Source organism: Chiloscyllium plagiosum, unplaced genomic scaffold, assembly GCF_037043375.1.
Source record: "Chiloscyllium plagiosum isolate Xiang-an unplaced genomic scaffold, Cpla_swu_hap1 HiC_scaffold_37, whole genome shotgun sequence".
Taxonomy (NCBI): Eukaryota; Metazoa; Chordata; class Chondrichthyes; order Orectolobiformes; family Hemiscylliidae; genus Chiloscyllium; species Chiloscyllium plagiosum.
This window is the reverse complement of record NW_028270175.1, coordinates 5,349,020-5,367,294: the sequence shown is the minus strand read 5'-3', so window position 1 is coordinate 5,367,294 and position 18,275 is coordinate 5,349,020. Positions and strand designations below refer to the sequence as shown.

Below are 18,275 nucleotides of genomic sequence, written 5' to 3'. Positions count from 1 at the left end.
TCAGTAATGTAAATAATGAAACTAACATTTTCCATTTTCTTCTGGTCGTGCAGATATAATGTCCATTTTCGAGACTTTAATTCTCATGCTCCCCACCACAGAGCTTTTATAGAATGTCCTCTCACATCAGAGTCGTGTCTGAGATGTAAATGAAGCTATTTCAGTCATCACAGGGTTAACAGCAGACCATGCAACCCAGGACTAATTGATTTTCTAAGTCGTTTATTTTATTAGAAATTCTCTACTTCATTTATTAAAAAGATCCGAAATGAGGCATTATTCTGTTTTCTAATTAAAAATTAATATTCAAATATTATTAAGGATGCTCAAAGAATGCTGAACCTTAGGCTGTGGAAGGAAATAAATGCAACTTTTTTTGGGATTGTACATTGGCTTCTGAGAATAATTAAAGCACAGATCTAACAGAGGCATGTGTTTAGCTGTTTGCAAGCAGAGGAAATTCAGTGAAGCCCTAGTTAGGCACACGGTCTTTATTCAATTGCTGTTGTTATAGAGTCATAGAAGCAAAGAGATGTACAGCATGGAAACAGACTCTTCGGTCCAACCCCTCCATGCCGACCAGATATCCCAACCCAATCTAGTCCCACCTGCCAGCACCCGGCCCATATCCCTCCAAACCCTTCCGATTCATATACCCATCCAAATGCCTCTTAAATGTTGCAATTGTACCAGCCTCCACCACATCCTTTGGCAGCTCATTCCATACACGCACCACCCTCTGCGTGAAAACGTTGCCCCTTAGGTCTCTTTTATATCTTTCCCCTCTTACCCTAAACCAATGCCCTCTAGTTCTGGACTCCCCGACCCCAGGGAAAAGACTTTGCCTATTTATCCTATTCATGCTCCTCTTAATTTTGTAAACCTCTATAAGGTCACCCCTCAACCTCCGACACTCGAGGGAAAACAGCCCCAGCCTGTTCAGCCCCTCCCTGTAGTTCAGATCCTCCAACCCTAGCAACTTCCTTGTAAATCTTTTCTGAACCCTTTCAAGTTTCACAACATCTTTCCAATAGGAAGGCAACCTGAATTGCACGCAATATTCCAACAGTGGCCTAACCAATGTCCTGTATAGTTGCAACATGACTTCCCAATTGCCCAAAACACCGATTTCGCTGCTCCTTGGATGCTGCCTGAACTGCTGTGCTCTTCCAGCACCACTAATCCAGAATCCTGTACTCAATACTCTGACCAATAAAGGAAAGCATACCAAAACCCTTCTGGGGATATCTAACACTTGACTGTTTGACTGTTCAACAAAGCTTTATGGGTTTGATTCCCAGGGTCACTTGGCTCAAAGACCCAATTCCCTCCATTGAATAAGCTTCCATCCATACAGCACTGTACAAAATGGCATTGAAAAGTAAGGCATTATGAGACTGTTTCTTCTGTTCAGTATCCATTTCTGGAGCTCAGACCCATCTTGCTCTCTACACCACTCTCCTGACAGAGAAGGAGCTGTGCACTTTGTAATAACACTCAATCCACCAAAGAAAGAGTCATAGAAACACCACCGTGAGTTGGTTTGGCTGTTTCTGGGCCTTATGTCCTTTGTAAGGACTTACATTTAAATAGCACCTTCCATGACCTCTGGAGGTCCCAATGTGCTTTATATTCAACAAAGTAATTCTTGGAACATTAGAAGCACAGCAACCAATTGCACACAGTAAGATCTCATAAAATGGCAACGTAAAAACATGCTTTTGACATTGATTGAGAAACGAATGTTGAGAGACGAACTCTCTGCTGTTCTTCAAATACCCCTCTGGCATCTTTATGGCCATCTGAGAGGGTAGATAGGTGCTTTGGGTTGATGTCACAACTAAAAGATTACATCCCCTGATGGTAAAGCTCTCTCCCAACACAGGAACAGCCAACGATTTATGTCAGCTCTCTTAAGTGGAATTTAAACCTGCAACTGACATGGAACTATCAATAATACCTGTACAGGAAGAAAGATGGAAGTGGTGCCCCAGTCATAGCCACTGACACAGGGTCAGCTGCAGGTCAGCAGGCCAGCCTACTCTTTCAAACCACTACAATGCCTGATGAAAGGAAGTAACTGGACAGGTGTCCCAGCATTGTGAACCGAAATGACACACACAGCTCCATTGACCCCACTAAGTCCTCCTGGCCAACATCTGGGTGCTTTTGCCAAAATTGGGAGAGCTGTCCCATAGCTAGTCAAGCAACAGGCCTAATAGAGTCACATTCACAGAATCACACCGTACAAACCATGTTCCAGACACTGCCGTCACTAGCGTTGGGTTCATCCTGTGCTATTGATATGGCTGACCCAGCAGGGGTGGTAGCACAATGGGGTACAGGAGCATGGGAGCTGCTGTGGGAGTCTTCGACACTGACTCTGGACTCCAGGGAATATCGAGGTGTCAAGTTAAACATGGGCAGGGAGAGCTCCTGCTGATGAAAAGCTATCATCTGTTCTGGGTTGATAAATCCATACTAGTCTATGTTAAACAGCTCTTGTAGGATGCACAAGGCTGGCAAGGATACAGAAGATACTCTGGGCAGGGACTTCAATGTCGATCACTAGTAGCAACTCCTTGGTATCAAGACTGATTGAACTGGTCATGTCTGAAAGGGCACTGCTGCAAGACTTGGTCCACAGCAAGTGGTGAGGGAAGTGGTAAGAGAGAAAAAAAAAAGCAGGACAAATCCAACCCGGCCAATTCCCACCCCATCAGTCCACTCTCGATCAGCAGTAAAGTGATGGAAGGGGTCATCAACAGTGCTATCATGCAGCACCTGTACAGCAATAACCTGCTCAGTGATGCCCAGTTTGGGTTCCCCCAGGGCCACTCAGCTCCTGACCTCATTACAGCCTTGGTTTAAATATGGACAAAAGAGCTGAATTCTAGAGGGGAGAGTGACAAGCCTTGACATCAAGGCTGTATTAGACTGTTTGTGTCATCAAAGATTCCCAACAAAACTGGAATCAATAGGTATCAATAGGTATCTTTGCTGTTGGAGTCACACCTGACACAAAGGAAGATGGTCGTGGTTATTGGAGGTCTGTTACCTCAGCTCTAGGACATCTCTGCAGGAGTTCCTCAGGGTAGTGTCCTCGGCCCAACCATCTTCAGCTGCTTCATCAATGACCTTCCATCAAGCATAAGGTCGGAGGTGGGGATGCTCGCTGATGGATGGACACAGCTCACCATCATTTGCGACTCATCAGATACTGAGGGTCAGAGGCTAGGAATAATGTGGTGAATAACTCACCTCCTGACTCCCCAAAGCCTGTCCACCGTCTACAAGGCACAAGTCAGGGGTGTGATGCAATGCTCCCCACATGCCTGGATGGATGCAGCCCCAACAACACCCGAGAAGCTTGACACCATCTAAGACAGAGTGGCTTGAGTGGCACCACATCCACAAACATCCCCTCCCTCCCTCACTGACACTCAGTGGCAGCAGTGTTTACCATCTCCAAGATGGACTGCAGAAATTCATAAAGGCTCCTTTGACCACACCTTCCAAACCCACAACCACTTCCATCTTGAAGGGCAAGGTCAGCAGACAAATGGGAACACTGACATCTGTAAGCCCCCTCTGTCACCCTGACCGGGAACTATATCACTTTCTATTCACAAGATCCTGGAAGCCCCTCTCTGATGGGTGTAACTATATCTCACAGGCTGCAACAGTTCAAGAAGCTCACCAACACCTTCTCAATGTAGTTCCGATGTGCAGTAACTGCTGGCCTATGTTAGTGACGCCCACATTCTGTGAATTATTTGAATGAAACAGCATCAAGAAAATGAGCTGGACTGAGGAACCTGATGCCAGACTTTTCTCCAGTGCAGGGGTGCAGCTTAATGCATGCAACTTCAGCACACACTGCAGTCTGGTTACTGGGAGCACAAACCTACATCTGACTTTTACATAAAAATCTGCTCCCTCAGGTACACACCCAAGAGATGGTAATTATTTGTAATTCTAAGAATATGTTTACAATTCTGTGTAGGATGATTGGAATAGAATATATGCTTGTTTATTGTCTATTAAGTGCACTTAATACTGAAAAGGCTGCAGACAAAGCATGACATAAAGTAGCTTGTATAATAAGACAGTGATCCAACACAAACATGGACCTGCACAGCATCATACAATGAGCAAACTATTTTTCTTTCTTGAGAAAGTCTGTGGTGGGTATTGGGGATCCTGTTGAAGCCAGTACACACTGCACTGTTCAAAGGAATCAGCCAGAATTGTCTATTATGACTACAACTATAGAATCACGGATTGATATAGCACCTAAAGACAACATTCAGCCCATTGTGCCAGTGATAGCCCTTTGGAAGAACTATCCAATTCTTCCCTATTCTCCAGCCTTGGATTTCTTTGTTTCCCATCAGGTACTTGGCTAATTCCAATTTTAAGTTGTTATTCAATCTCCCTCCACCAGTCGTTCAACCTCAGCATGTCAGCTCCTCAAAGCTTACGCAATAAAAAATTCTCTTCATTCTGTCCCTGGTCTTTTTGTGCCAATTATTTTAGACTCGGGTCCTCTGGTCAATGTCCCTTGTGCCACTTAGAAGCAACTTTTCTATCAAAATCCTTCACGTCTTTAAACGCAGTTAGTAAACCTCCTGTTCACCTTCATAATTCTCAGAAGAACAAACTTGAGCAATAAAATTTCTGTGGGAATAGCTGAAGTAGATCTTGATGACAAATTGTTTTACTGGATAAGCCCTGGAATCAGGGGTGATTATTGGTGGCCCCTGGAGCTTAGGCAGTTGAAAGGTGACCTTAAAGAAGTTTATAAAATAATGAGGGGTCTAGATAGAGTTAATGGTCGATGTCTCTTCCCGAGGATGGGGGATTTCAAGACTAGGGGGCACAATTTTAAGGTGAGAGGAGAGAGATTTAAAAGATAATTGAGGGTCAATTTCTTGACACAGAGGGTCATAGAATCTTACAGTCACAGAATCCTACAGCACGGAGGCAGGCCCTTTGTCCCAAACTGTCCATGCCGACCAAAAGGAGTGGTTCATATGTGGAATGAACTTCCTGAGGAAGTGGTCGATGTAGGTACAGTTACAACATTTAAAAGCCATTTGGATAAGTATATGAATTGGAAAGGTTGAGAGGGATATGGGCAGGTGGGACTAGTTGAGTTTAGGATTATGGTCGGCATGGACTGATTGGATCGAAGGGTCTGTTTCCTTGTTGTATGACTCTGTGACTCTATGAGTATGCAGTAAACTAAAGCCATCTTACAACTTACCCTGACAACTAACGGCAACATATTCAGCTCTCTGTCAGAAAAATACAGCATGCTGCCCTGTTGCACTCCATGTCCTGAAAGCTTCAGAAAATACCAACCATGTTCTATTCTCCCTAAGGACAGTTTTAAAATGCACCCAGTCACAGTTCTCCCACTTATGCCTCCTGACACAGCGGGTGCCTTAGAAATAAAGTGACATAAACTGAGTTCCACAGCAATTTATGACCCACGGTTTTTATCACAGTTAAAAAGACCACTTTCTCACAAAAAAACAACTGTCCACTGAGGTGTATGAACCTTACAAATCTATACCTGATCCCCTGCTGACATGTTGGAGCCTGATTTGGAAAATTTAAAAGAACTGTCGTTTTTAATTGCTTTCCCTCTCTTTCCCAAAGTAAACAGTTAGAGAGGTAATTGCTGGAAGCGATCCACCAATACCTGTATGTGACCACATGGGGTCCTCAACCCCATGGCTTGCTCACTGTCTTCACCTTGCTGCCTAATCTTCATCCAACTCCTTCCCACTGTACTGTGTGAATGAACTGCAGGATTAGCCACTCATTTTCATTAAATTTCAACAATTGCTCAGACTTTCACAAAGTGTAAATCTGTTCTTATTTTTACCCACTGAAGCTTCAACCACATTGAGAGTTGGTCATGCTCCCGATAGATGGGTTACACGGCCTAACGAAGAATAGGTTTGGGTACAGAAATCTTCAAATGAATTCGCTAAACAAGAGTTGGTAACACGAGCAGTGTCTAAAATTTAGGAGTCTTGGTGGTTCACAAGAGATACAAATTTAATAAAAAAGAATCAAGCCATTCAAACATACTCAGCAAGGTAGGTGAGCCTAAACCAAGATGCATTGACCCATAGGTAAGGACTGCGCCACAAGACCCTTGACCAGAGATACAATCTTGTGATGACAAAATCTGCTGAGTAATGTGGCACCACATTTCAGATTCTGTTAGCACACCATCCAGGGCCTGGTGAGCTCACCTCAGTGAAAGCTCCAGTAAATGGGGATGTGATTAGATTTCATCAAGTCAGTGGTAAGACAGTTTCAAATGATCATTTATGACACAGAACAACACAAATACTTAAGCAATGCAAACATTAGATATAATGTATTAAATGGAACAACTCTCAGCAAATAGAGCAAAATGAAATCATGCTTTAAATCTGAAATTTCTTTCTTTCTATCTTGTTTGTTCTTCCGTTGATTAAGGAAGGCAGATGAAATTTATCTTCAGTTTTGTTCGTGCTGTACGTACAGCGCAGTCACAGAAGATTCATTAACTTGTAGTTAAGATAGGTCTGTATGTTAAAAGTTGAATTTATGGTTTGATGGCAATAGCAGCATTTGGTGGATTCCACTGTGTGATATTAGAGTGATTAAGGTCATCACAGCCAGCGTCAGATAAATGGAGGACATTTCAATACTCACCAGTCCTGTGTGTTGGGGGGATGGGACCTTAACAGTCAGCCCTAGTGCAAAAAACTGTCACTGACAGACAGGAATTATTTTTAGGAATGGGTCTGAAGTTTCATGTTGGTTGGCTCGATTTTAAGCCTGCATTGAGTGTTTTATGGTGAACCTGGACAGTCCATCAGGTGGACTGACCATCCAAACCTTACCATAAACAGGGACTCTTGGCCCAATGAGGCACAGGGTGAAGGTCGACTGAGGGGCGAGGGAGTACCATCTCTTTATAGAGGTGTATCCTTTCCCTTCCTCCAACACCTTCACTCACACCTTCCAACCATCACACCCCTGCTCCGCACACTCCCACCTCTCTCCATCCTCTCCTCTCCCCCCCAACTCCCCCAACACCCAACCCCACCCTCCACCCCCCCAACAACATCCCCCATTGCATCTGGTGTCAGCTTCAAACAGCTGCAGCTGCTGAAAGCAGAATGCTGGGATTCCAGGTTCTATACCAGGCTTAGATATATGTCATCTTTACTGCTGCGCAGGAACCTCCCAGTGAATCAAAGGCCAGCTAAACTGAAAGATGGTGGAAGTCTGATGTAGAATAGATTTTATAAACCCATCTTCCAACATCTTGTTGTACTGAAGGAGCATCGTACCAGACCCGAAACGTTAACTCTATTTCTCTCTCCACTCCTGAGTATCTCCAGTACTCTCTATGCTTGACTCAGTTTGTGTATATTTCATTGGATCCGTGGGATCCTGCTTTGCCCAAAATGGCTGCCACATAAGGATGTTCACTGCATCTCATAAAGTGATGAGTTACGGCTGAGACACAAAGCGAGTGCAAATCTCACGTATTTGTGACAGCAAACTTTAAAATAAGTCTGCAATTAATAAATAAATGTAACTTCACATTGTCATTTCTTTGAAAATTCAGCCTAATTTTAACAGAGCAATGAATGGAAGTTGCTTTGCAGGCAAGTCAATTAGCACGTTTTTCATGCAAGACTTGAAATGCTGATGATGATTATATGCAGAATGGACCTTTGATGGGTGGTAAAACAACACTGATTTGGCCATATTTGTACAAAGAGAGAACAATAAAAAAGGGAATAGGAAAAGTTTGTGATGTCAAAGTCCTATTGATAATAATGCCTTTTTATGATGGTTATAAATGAAAACAGCCTTTTATAAAAAGTTATATATTTTTAATTGGTATCAAAATGTTGTTGCGTATTAGGAATTCTTTCTGATTTCACGGATCTGTTTCTGGATTCTCTGTCAACAGCAAGGTTGCTGACACATGATCACTCTCAGATGTTTCAGACCAGCCTGATCACTAGAGGAAAATTCCACTCCCATGTTGGGAAGAATCCTACAACAGGAATTCCCACTGCTCACCTTCATTTCTCCTCAGCTAATAGAGATCCGGCACAGCCGAGATTTCGGGGACAATCCAAACCATTTGTGGCTCTTGTTCACAGGCCAGAAATAAGACTTTGCGCTTTCCCAATCTTAACATCTCCAAAGAGAAACATATAGTGCACTTTCCTGAAACAGTCTGGCCAATGTGAGTACCACAGATTCTCAGAGTAATTACAGTTCTTCAGGAAGTCACCAGAGAGCACAGGAACAAGGGCCAATTTGTCCATTGTGCCTTGTCCATGATTTGATTAGATTATGGCAGATCTTCATTATAGGCCTACCCACTCACTTTGGCTCCATAACCTTTAAATAGCTTCTCTTAACTAAAATATCTTAAATATCTTAACTAAAATATGAAGAAGGGCTTATGCCTGAAATGTCGATTCTCCTGTTCCCTGGATGCTGCCTGACCTGCTGCGCTTTTCCAGCAACACATTTCCAGCTAAAATATCTTAGTCTCAGTTTGAAGTTTCCCATTCACATTACTTCAGTTTCTTAGGAGAGAGAGAGTTACAGATCTTCACTACCTGCGCTCTTGGCTGTTTTCTCCAATAAAAAAAAACTCATTGTCCACTGCTGCTGTTTAGTTTACAGTGGGGCCACTGGACAGAATGTCTATTTTGTAAACTGCCTTAGTTCTGACTGAACCTAACACCTTCAAGTCTCATGTTTGATCGGATGCTGCTGCTGAAATGTTTATGTGTTATCGTGAATTGGTGGAACTCCTTATCAAACACATTCAGAAATAAAGTGCCTTCCAAATTGATCTTTAACTTTGCTGCCCTATAATGCAAACTCTGCTCAACCTCCACCTCAGCCACCCACTCTCTCCTGATCACCGCCATCCCACCAACATTATTCCCCTTCAGCGAGGGAGAAAGAATGCAAAACAAATTGTTATTCCCAATCTCGACACTTACAGCAAAGGCGCACATTGGTTATGAAATGGTTGGAGATCACTGAAAGACATTGTAACGAGTCAGAAAAATCCCAATGATGTTGGGAACTATGGAAGGAGAGAGTGAGTATGACTTCGGTTGTATCACAGAGGGCATTGATGTGCTGGCAATGTCAGGTCAGGACAAACCTCTTGTGTGATTTGCCTTTTGGGGTAAGTCAAATGCCTACAGGGTGTAAGGGGCAAAGAATAAAATTGGGGAGGGTGGTGGAGACAGTAGGACGTAATGTAGTTTAAACCAACGCGATTTTTTTTATATTTAATAACTGTCATAGTGCTGAAAAGAGCTGTGACTAACTGCTGGAAACCAGGCTGCCAGCAGCTGCTCACTCAAGCACATTACTAGTCAATTTATAAGTTTTTTGTGTAGTTAAATAATACATTTACTAGAGATATATAACACGGAATTAATATAGCAGGAAGAGCAGAAACTAGAGTCGAAGTGTTTGCAATACAGAAAAACAGGGATCCTCGAGGGAATTGGTCAACACTGGTGAGGTACATTGCAAGCTAGACACTGGAATGTGTATTTTGTTACACAAGTGAGCAATGTAGCCTTTTCTCGTGACTGAAATAAAATCCAGAATCCCCATGCATGTATCAGTATGTTCGATATTCTTATTTATTTTGAAGCAGAAATGGAAAATGACGACATGAGCGTTTCAGCAATTGCACTGAGCAATATTGGACAGTGGGTGTACTGCTTTTATAGATAGTTGACCTGTGGGATTATCATTTTTTGAACAGAAACTTGTGAAGTGTGAGACAATAAAACTGATACCTCAGATTCAAAAACCGACAGACCCTGAGAAGGATATACTATAGAATGGTGAGAAACTAGAACATTCCAGAAAAGCTAGCCTTGTTAACTTCTTTTCCCAATCATGTGACAATATTTATGCATATACAATGGAACCTTTTTATGGGGAAGCGCAGTTTAAAGCACACGTCACCACTTAAGAAAACTAGCTGATGAGTTTTGCTGCATTTGGGAGTTATCGAGCAGTTGCCACCTCATTGACTGGGGAAAGCCATGACACACAGTTCATATAGAACATGCGGCTCAATGTGGAAAGGCTTCATTAGGGGCTTGTGGGGGCAGTTCAGTCACAAATCAGGAAGAGCATCGATCAGTTCCTCAGCCTTGACTGAGTTAGCTGTTCTCAGCTCATAACTGGCCTCAGAATAAAGCTTTTACAACATGGAAAAAGGCCGTTCAGCCCATCATGTTTGTACCAGTGATGAAGCATCCATTTATTCTAATCATACACCTGGCCTGCAACCTCATATGCTATAGCATTTCAAATGCTCATCTATATAGTTCTTAAATTTCTTGAGGGATTCCCTCCTCTACCTTCCTTGACCCACAATGAATTGGGCTTTCTTCTGTTGACTGGTGCTTAATAGAAGGGTTAGAGTACACAGGACAGGATCCAATTTCAGGTTAGACACTGGAGTCAATACTATCAAGTAGAGTGGAAGGCAGAAAAAAAATGGTGTGGCAACCAAATGATCAGGAAATGCACAAACTGAAGAAAAACAGTGTTTCCAAGACCAACTGAGCCAAATGATTCCTTCACTATGAAGCTGGTTTGGAGCTAAGTGGGTATTGTTTGAAGAGGATAGAAACTGCTTTCCAAATTGAGCTAGAATTGACATATTTTTAAAAATTATGCAGTTAAAAATGAGTGTAAAAACAGATTAGGTACTTTATGACCAGTGGCATTAGTTTCCACCGTGGTTATAACAAATGTTCCAACAAATTTTATGATGGAATAAAAGACTGCACATTGCACTTTAATGTTATTAAAGTCCCCTATCTCCACTGTAACTATTACTCCATAGATAAATGATTAAAGCAATTAAAACTTTTCTCAATTCATTTTTGTCTGATTAAATTGCAGCTGCACTAAAATTTTCCAAAAAGAAGTCATCTCAATGTAAAAAGATTTGACCATGCAATATTGTATAAAGGAAATCCAACTAGCCTGGATGTGCTAAAGCTTTGGTTAACAAATTCCCTAAAGATTGCATTAAAAATATTTAGGTTTTATATTTTTTATATTTGAATTGGTTGTGTAAATTCATAAATATGGATACTGCAGTTGGAGCTTTTGTATTTAATATTTAGAATGACTGTGTACGTCTTTGGACTTATTTTTTCACACGCATTACTTCCACATGCATTTCGCATCATAACATTCTGTTATCACACAGAGTAGTTTCACCTTCAGTAAGTTCGATAGTTTGCTACAGGCCAGTATTCTTCCACAAATTATTTAAAAGAGTGAGCTCAAATCTCAGCTCCTTAATAATCTTTCTGCTAAACATTATAAGGCACAATCCCCTTGTCCCTTACAGATTAAACAATAGCATTATTAGAGTTCAATGCCTTTTTATTTAAAGGATAGTAATTCCATAACAAGAACACTATTCTAATCAGTACACAGGAGGTGAATTGGGACATTTTGACCCTCCAATTGGAGCTTCAGTTTTTCCACTATATAATAGAGACCACTGCATTGAAGTTAGACATTGTACTGTCCTTGATCATCGTAATCATAACCAAACTACAGAGGTCTTTCAATTCATGTTTTGTTAAATTGGAGTATGGACTGTGGACAATTTTTTTTAGATTCTTTGGTTGCCATATGCTTTTCACTAAGAGATTACACTGAATGATTCATTTTTCTAAAAAAGCTGTTTATTTAACTTTTGAGAATAAATTCAATGGAAAACAGACGAAGGTATTTGGGCAGGAGAGAGTTAAATGCACACTGGGGTTATTTGCAGTGGTCAACATGAAACAGTCCTTATTAATGCAAATAAAACAGAGCATAAAAACTTCCACAGGATGAAAAAAAAGAGAAACACAGAAAGGTTTGATGTAGCAAAGGAGCTCTGGAGGTTTTTAATAAGTGGATGTGAAGTTTTAATTTTGTTTTGCCTGCCATTGCAACATCTTCATAGATTGACTGACAGCTGTCAATCTATCAAAATAATTAACCCCCACCCTGAGCTGTGCTCAGGAAACAGTATCTCCTATCAAAACGATGAGTCTGCCTCTGTCCTGAAGCCACTGTCCTGATGACTCTCTCACCTTGAGGCTTACTCTGTAATACTAGCAATGCTGTCTCATTCCTTTAATACTTATTAAGAATGATAATTAGTTCTAAAGGGGCAAATCATCATTTTTCCAGTGCATGTTTTTTTCAAAGGCATTTAGGACACATGCTGGAAACAGATGATAACCCTGACCAAGGGCAACAGGGAGAAATCTTAACTTTTCCTTTGACGGGTTTGTGAACTGTGTATTACATTCCGACCATTTACAGGCCACAAGATCTCATTTCCAGGAACAATGTAGACGATTTTTTCTCTCTCTCTCCCCCCCCCCCCCCCCCCCCCCACATTTACGGCAAACACAATGAAAGAATGAACAATGCATAAGTTTTGTTTAACTATGTAAATCATAAGGTAGGTGCACACAGTGAACCAGACCTTCCAAAAAGCACAAAAGCCCAGTTTTGTTTTTATGCTGACTGCATCTACAGCTGCAGTGTCCCTTATTCCAACAACTGACTGTCATTTGTAAGTCAACGCGTGGAGTTTAAATTAACTAGCCATTAAGCTGTGGTGCTCCAGTAGATTTAGAATGGTGACAGTTAGGAAATATTATTACAATGTCAATATCGCGCAAAAACAATTGAGATTAATAATTACACAAATGTGAACTACGTGGAACAGTATCTTCCTATTGACTTCGACATTATTACAGGAAGATCAGGATCGGACGACCCGCTGCTTTCTTCCACCATTTCTTTCCACGCTGATTTTTTTCTTGTACCTTGGACAACTTAACTTTTTAATTATTGATTGCTAATTAGCCGAACCTGCCATTATCAGGACAATTCCATTGTGATTCTGATAAATCTGCACAGCATTTGGAAATGGCTGAGAAGCAAATATTAAAGGTCGAAAGAATTGAAATGCCCATTTTTTGCCACAATCACTGTATTCAATCCGGAGCAGTGACTTTGAACAATTTATCTTTAATAAATACATTTAATCATTTTACACAACTAGCACTTATACGTGACTGTGTACAGTATCCTCCTATTTTATGATAGTTAAGAATACTGCAGATTATTTCGACTGAAATTAAACAGGTTAAAATTAGATTGACACACAAATCTGATAGAAACAGCAACAAAGAGATCCAATACACAACAAATGCTGAAAGCACATCAGAATGAGCTGTAGTTTCAAACTTAAGTTTTCTCTGGCAAAGTGTTTTCTGTTTTCTAACAGAGTATTTGAGCAATGCAGCTAATATTTGTCAATGGTGTAAATTATGACACCAGATAAAACAGCAAGATGACATTGACTGTGCTCAAAGAGGGAAAAAAGGTCATTAATTACTTATGTGCACTACTGCTCGAAAAAGACAATAACCCTCCATGGTCGCCATAGATATGACATGTTTGGTAAGAAAACAACATAATCATTAAGCGATGGAGCGAGATGCCAGAAGAACGTGAAGCCTTTAATGCTGGATGTGTTTTAAAGTCTCATCAAATTTGGCGTTCTAAATTCGATCAGTTTATGTAGCCATGGAAACGTGGGCAGATTATCATCAGTAGAATTAAAAATGATAAATTAAACAAGGCATCGAGGGGAGGAGGGCGGCGCTGCGTTGTAACTTGATTTACAAAGTTGCTGTTAAAACAATGTCAGTTTTGCCGGGGCTGGAGGTTGAACTTTTAAAAAACTAATGTGGGTTTCAACTGACCTCCACATCCCCCCCACCCCCGGCAGTTCAAAAAGGCAAGTTCTTTGCCCTGGACAGGATAAAGTACTCCGTCTCTCTACAAGCTTTCACAGAGCACTGCACCTTCACATGGATTTCTCGGTCTGCAATGAGAGGAGGGGAATAGGCAACGGAGAAGTGAAAGGGGCAAAAAAGACAGGGAGGGGGCAGAGGGGGGAATCAGCTGGGGTCAAATAATTTGTCCTTATCCAGGTTTCAAACTCCCTTTCTGTCTCCCTTTCTCTGGAATCTCCCAGATTGATAGATCGTCCCGGCACCTGTTATAATCCGAGGGGAGTGACCACCCTCCTTCCCAAAAATAAGGAGCGTTTTGCCTTTCTGCTCAATCTGCCCAAATTTCGCCCCTCTGCCGTCCCCACCAACTGACGCAAACTGCGAATCACGCTCCACATTCTGAAAATGCCATTATAAAAATAACCTTGTTTGCTTTTCTGTTAGTGCGCGCACCAAATCATCTGCACTTCCACGGCTTGTGTTCGCTCGCACCAAACTTTCTATTGAAGTCAAGGAGGTCACACAAAAAAAGAAACAAAACTCAGCAGTCTGCACGTTCCCCCAGAATAGAGAATAAACCCCCTTTTCCATCAACAATGAAATCCCACAGGTTAAGCTTTGCCGGGAAGAAAGGCTGACCTTCTAGGTACCCCCCCCACCCCCCCCCCCCAATTCCTCTGTCTAACCCTCCATACGAACGACCACGCCAATGTGCATCACAGTTCATTTCCTCTCTAAACTTAGAGACGGTAAGATATACCCCCCCCCCCTTCCCAGTCAGCCTCTGACTGTCTTCTCGTAATAACGAGTAACCCCCTCCATTTCCAAAACAGAAACTTATCTACAGAGACGTATCAATATTTAAGACAAGATCGTAAATTAAACTCACCTCGTCCCCATGAAGACACACACAGTCTCCGTTCTAATCCACAAACCCTTGTCAAGACGAAACGAATAAAACTCAAGAGTTGATTGTGTAAGAAACTAGGGGGCAAAGGAAAATCGCTGCTTCCCACTGGTTGCGAGATCACAGTAAACTCTTATTTTCATCCGTGTCACTCCTGTCCCTGACAAGGTTCCCTTTTTTGCTAATAATTAAGAGAAAAAGGAGCGAATCCGCGCAGATGCCATTTAAATTCAAGTTGAGTGAGCGATGGAAAAAAAAACAAAATGCCTATTGCAGACAGATAGATATCACCCAGCTAGACAGAAAGCCAAGATCAAATTAAAGTCACATCAATTAGGAGAAAACATTTTTATTCGCTTCTCTGTCGGTTGCAGTCCCCAACTTTGCAAAACCCCAATTTAGTTGTGAGCAAAATAAAAGGTGAGGTTAAGACATAGAATCTTAAATATATATTTTAAATCCTGATTTTAAACTTAAGCTAATGGATTGATCGCACACACACACAGATACACATCATGTTGTGCACAGAACAGTAAGATCATATTAAACTGGCAGCATTAACAGCGAGACATGTACAACACACTTATCCCTGCTCTAAAACCCCAGTGCTATTGTCAAGCTCCTTCTTCCCAAACAATTCATTGATTTGGGGTTTGAAAAGGGGAGATCTGAGATTGTTACCTGCAGTTGGGCTGCTTTCGGTGACTTTTCGATGTGTCTTGTGTTAGGATGGTTGGGGTTTTTGGAGCATGCGCGATGAACTTGGTTAGGGTTTTTTTTTCCGTATTATTGAATTTTGTTCATTTCTCCAACTCGGCGGCGGCGCCTCGCGGGAAAACCCGGCCTGGATCAGGGAGCCGCGCTGGAGCGGATCGGAGCGCGCCGTGTTCACACCACACCCCACACCCTGGCCCCGCCCACCCGCCCGTTTGATACAGCGTGTCGTCATGGAGATCGAACGCGGAGTCAGCGAAAGGGGCGTGGCCGCTGGCGTCAGGAACCCCCGCGCGCGGACCGCCGCTTTCCAAGTGCAACCAGAACCTGCAGCACGTCCAGTGCAGACACACAGGAAATCATCAGCAGTTGGGAGTAGCAGCACGCCATGTCACTGTCTGTGGATGTTGGCCAACGGCACAGAATCTCTACAGTGGGGTAGCAGGCCCTTCTGGACCACATAGAGGAGTACCCCATCCAAATGCACCACCCCATCCCTGCATTCCCCATGGCTGACCCACCTAACCTGGTTCAAAATCACACCCACCGTCAGGTACCTCGCTCTGAAAACTTGTGATTTCAAACAAACCTGTTGGACTATAACCATGATTTGGAGATGTTGGTGTTAGACTGGGGTGTACAAAGTTAAAAAGCACACAACACCAGGCTATAGTCCAACAGGTTTAATTGGAAGCACATTAGCTTTCGGAGCGACGCTCCTTCATGCTTCACCTGATGAAGGAGTGTCGCTCCGAAAGCTACTGTGCTTCCAATTAAACCTGTTGGACTATAACCAGGTGACTTTGTCCACCCTCTCCCACCTAATCTACACACTGTGGGTAATATAACAGAGGCAATCCACCCTAACCCACACATCTTTGGACTGTGTGAGGAATCCAGTGCACCCTGAGGGAACCAGTGCAGACACAGAGAGAAGGTGCACACTCCACACAGACAGTCACCTGAGGGTGGGATTGAACCCAGGTCCCTGGTGCTGTGAGGCAGCAGTGCTAACCACTGAGCCACCATGCTGCCTGTGCTTCATTCCCCTCACACCTCATTTCCATTAACTTCTCACTGACACCCCCGACTCTTTTTGAATGAGTATTGCATCCTTTGGTAATTTCGACATTCTTTATTCGTTTGTACGGTGTGAGCGTATCTGGTTCGGCATTTGTTTCCAATACCTAATTGCCCTTGAACTGTGTGGCTTGTATTTCAGAGAGCAGTTAAGAGTCAATCACATTGCTGTGGGTCTGGAGTCACATGTAGGCCAGACCGGAATCGCAGATTCCTTTCCGTCAGAACATGAGCATTACTTACAGACATTTTGAAAAACATTATTTTCCCCTTCCCTTTGTCAATGAATGTGTATCTTTTTGCCATTTCCAAAGACTTCCTTTCCTCTTCCCTTCTATTTATGGCCCGTTTGATTTAATATTACAGCGTTTGCAGTTTTATTCTTTTTTTCTCTCTCTCTAGCTCTTTTATCCCTGCCTGCTATGTTTTCTCCTTTGGCAGGCCAAGATTATTGAGTGTATGACCAGCCTCCACCTTGTAATTAATGTCCAGAGGAGATACAGGCCAGAAACAACAGGTCAAAGTGAAATCTTTTGAAGAATATAATGGCAACAATTGCAAATGAATATAGAACATTACATCGCAGTACAGGCCTTCGGCCCTCGATGTTGTGCCGCCCTGTCATACTAATCTGAAGCCCATCCCACCTACACTATTCCCTGTATGTCCATTTGCCTGTCCAATGACAACTTAAATGCACTTAAACTTGGCGAATCTACTACAGTTATAGGCAAAGCATTCTATACCCTTACTACTCTCTGAGTAAAAAAACTGCCTCTGACATCTGTCTTATATCTATCTCCCGTCACTTTAAAGTTGTATCCCCTCGTGTTTGCTGTCCCCATACTTGGAAAAAGGCTCTCCCTGTCCACCCTATCTAACCCTCTGATTATCTTGTATGTCTCTATTAAGTCACCTCTCAACCTTCTTCTCTCTATCAAGAACAGCCTCAAGGCCCTCAGCCTTTCCTCATAAGACATTGCTTCCATACCAGGCATCATCCTGGTAAATCTCCTCTGCACCCTTTCCAAAGCCTCCACATCTTTCTTAAAATGCTTGAAAGTGAGCAGATATGTGTTGATTTTTATGGAGTGAAACACTAAAAGCAGAGATTGATTAATTTTATCTAAAATCTGCTTTATCATAGCTCATGCTCAGCACAAGGAACGAGGGTTTTACTTCCACTAGGACGTAACTGCCCATGGTATTAGTATCATCATCCCGTTACCCAATGGCTGACATTGTTTCTGTCAAACTTGACTTTCTGGAGTCAATGTCATATTGGGGTGGCATGTTTGCAGCTTTTCTTGATGTAGGAAAATCGATGTTTCGGGCAAAGGCCCTTCATCAGGCATCGGGTATTTGCCAGAAATGTTGATTTTACTGCTCCACGGATGCTGCCTGACCTGCGCTGCTTTTCCAACACCACACTCTTGGTTCTAATCTCCAGCATCTGCAGTACTCACTTTCCCCCATGTTTTCTAGATGAGTCTACTTTTTCCAATTTCCTCTCCAACTGGTGATCTCTGATCCTCTTCTTCAAAAGACAGCACAATCAACAAAACCCTCACATCTCATGCATTTGGCTGATGGCTTAAAGTGTCAATCAACACATGACATTGGGTGACTATTTAGACACAACGCTGGCAACTCTGTGC

General features: G+C 42.4%; 1 protein-coding gene across 14 annotated transcripts in view; it reads right to left on the bottom strand.

The window, feature by feature from the left end:
• casz1 (castor zinc finger 1) overlaps window positions 1–15,677 on the bottom strand; it is a 402,949-nt gene extending 387,272 nt beyond the window's left edge. For 13 of the 14 annotated variants that reach the window (XM_043676242.2, XM_043676250.2, XM_043676245.2 and 10 more), the window contains exon 1: window positions 15,505–15,677. The gene's annotated coding sequence lies outside the window, so the exon portion shown is untranslated. Of the gene's footprint in view, window positions 1–14,805; window positions 14,979–15,504 lie in introns of those variants that run through there. The other variant, XM_087980256.1, reaches the window with a different exon arrangement.
• Between the last annotated feature and the right edge of the window lie 2,598 nt (window positions 15,678–18,275).